The 2468-nt window shown below is 39.5% G+C and overlaps 1 non-coding gene across 1 annotated transcript; it reads right to left on the minus strand.

Moving 5' to 3' along the window:
• Positions 1-853: 853 nt before the first annotated feature.
• Positions 854-960, minus strand: LOC112739305 (small nucleolar RNA R71). Its single transcript, XR_003170237.1, has one exon. It is a non-coding gene; the product is annotated as a small nucleolar RNA R71 (small nucleolar RNA).
• Positions 961-2468: the final 1508 nt, after the last annotated feature.

Raw genomic sequence — 2468 nt, forward strand, 5'->3', positions numbered from 1 at the left:
TTAATTTTATTTCATTCCTAATTTTCGAAAATTACTAACCTTTTTTTAAAAAAAAAAAACTATTTTCGAAATTTAACTTTAAATTTTAATTTTTAATTTTCGAAAATCATCTCACCTCTCATCTCCTTCTATTTATTTATTCATTTACTAACACTTCTCTTCATCTCATATCTCTGCTCTCCTCACCCTTGTGTTTGGATTCTCCTCCCTTCTCTTTCCTTACATTACATTCTTTTTTTCTTCTACTCACACAAAGGAACCTCTCTCTACTGAGACAAAGAGGATCCCTATTATTATTTTCTGTTCCCTTCTTTTTCATATGAGCAGGAGCAAGGACAAGAACATTCTTGTTGAAGCAGACCCTGAACCTGAAAGGACTCTAAAAAGGAAACTAAGAGAAGTTAAAATACAGCAATCCAGAGACAACCTTACAGGAATTTTTGAACAAGAAGAGGAGATGGCAGCCGAAAATAATAACAATGCAAGGAGAATGCTTGGTGACTTCACTGCACCTAATTCCAATTTACATGGAAGAAGCATCTCAATTCCTACCATTGGAGCAAACAACTTTGAGCTTAAACCTCAATTAGTTTCTCTGATGCAACAAAACTGCAAGTTTCATGGACTTCCATCTGAAGATCCTTTTCAGTTCTTAACTGAATTCTTGCAGATATGTGATACTGTTAAGACTAATGGAGTAGATCCCAAAGTCTACAGGCTCATGCTTTTCCCTTTTGCTGTGAGAGATAGAGCTAGAATATGGTTAGATTCTCAACCTAAAGATAGCCTGAACTCTTGGGATAAGCTGGTCAAGGCTTTCTTAGCTAAGTTCTTTCCTCTTCAAAAGCTGAGTAAGCTTAGAGTGGATGTTCAAACCTTCAGACAGAAAGAAGTGAATCCCTCTATGAAGCTTGGGAGAGATACAAGGAACTGACCAAAAAGTGTCCTTCTGACATGCTTTCAGAATGGACCATCCTGGATATATTCTATGATGGTCTGTCTGAATTAGCTAAGATGTCATTGGATACTTCTGCAGGTGGATCCATTCACCTAAAGAAAATGCCTGCAGAAGCTCAAGAACTTATTGACATGGTTGCTAATAACCAGTTTATGTACACTTCTGAGAGGAATCCTGTAAGTAATGGGACGCCTCAGAAGAAGGGAGTTCTTGAAATTGATACTCTGAATGCCATATTGGCTCATAACAAAATATTGACTCAGCAAGTCAATATGATTTCTCAGAGTCTGAATGGAATGCAAGCTGTATCCAATAGTACTCAAGAGGCATCTTCTGAAGAATAAGCTTATGATCCTGAGAACCCTGCAATAGCAGAGGTGAATTACATGGGTGAACCATATGGAAACACCTATAATCCCTCATGGAGAAATCACCCAAATCTCTCATGGAAGGATCAACAAAAGCCTCAACAAGGCTTTAATAATGGTGGAAGAAACAGGTTTAGCAATAGCAAGCCTTTTTCATCATCCACTTAGCAACAGACAGAGAACTCTGAACAAAATACCTCTAATTTAGCAAACTTAGTCTCTGATCTACCTAAGGCTACTCTGAGTTTCATGAATGAAACAAGGTCCTCCATTAGAAATTTGGAGGCACAAGTGGGCCAGCTGAGTAAGAAGATCACTGAAACCCCTCCTAGTGCTCTCCCAAGCAATACAGAAGAAAATCCAAAAGGAGAGTGCAAGGCCATTGATATAACCATCATGGCCGAATCCAAGAAGGAAGGGGAGGACGTGAATCCCAAGGAGGAAGACCTCTTGGGACGTCCAGTGATCAATAAGAAGTTTCCCTCTGAGAAACCAAAGGACTCTGAGGCTCATCTAGAGACCATAGAGATTCCATTGAACCTCCTTGTGCCATTCATGAGCTCTGATGAGTATTCTTCTTCTGAAGAGAATGAAGATGTTACTGAAGAGCAAGTTGCCAAGTTTCTTGGTGCAATCATGAAGTTGAATGCTAATTTATTTGGTAATGATACTTGGGGAGATGAACCTCCCCTGTTCACCAATGAACTAAATGCATTGGATCAATTGAGATTGCCTCAGAAGAAGTAGGATCCTGGAAAGTTCTTAATAGCTTGTACCATAGGCTCCATGACCTTTGAGAAGGCTCTATGTGACCTTGGGTCAGGAATAAACCTCATGCCACTCTCTGTAATGGAGAAACTGAGAATCTTTGAGGTACAAGCTGCTAAAATCTCATTAGAGATGGCAGACAATTCCAGAAAATAGGCTTATGGACAAGTAGAGGACATATTAGTAAAGGTTGAAGGCCTTTACATCCCTGCTGATTTTATAATCCTAGATACTGGGAAGGATGAGGATGAATCCATCATCCTTGGCAGACCCTTCCTAGCCACAGCAAGAGCTGTGATTGATGTTGACAGAGGTGAACTAGTCCTTCAATTGAATGAGGACTCCCTTGTGCTTAAAACTCAAGGACATCCTTC

The sequence above is a fragment of the Arachis hypogaea genome, chromosome 13 (assembly GCF_003086295.3).
Source record: "Arachis hypogaea cultivar Tifrunner chromosome 13, arahy.Tifrunner.gnm2.J5K5, whole genome shotgun sequence".
In the NCBI taxonomy this organism is placed as follows: Eukaryota; Viridiplantae; Streptophyta; class Magnoliopsida; order Fabales; family Fabaceae; genus Arachis; species Arachis hypogaea.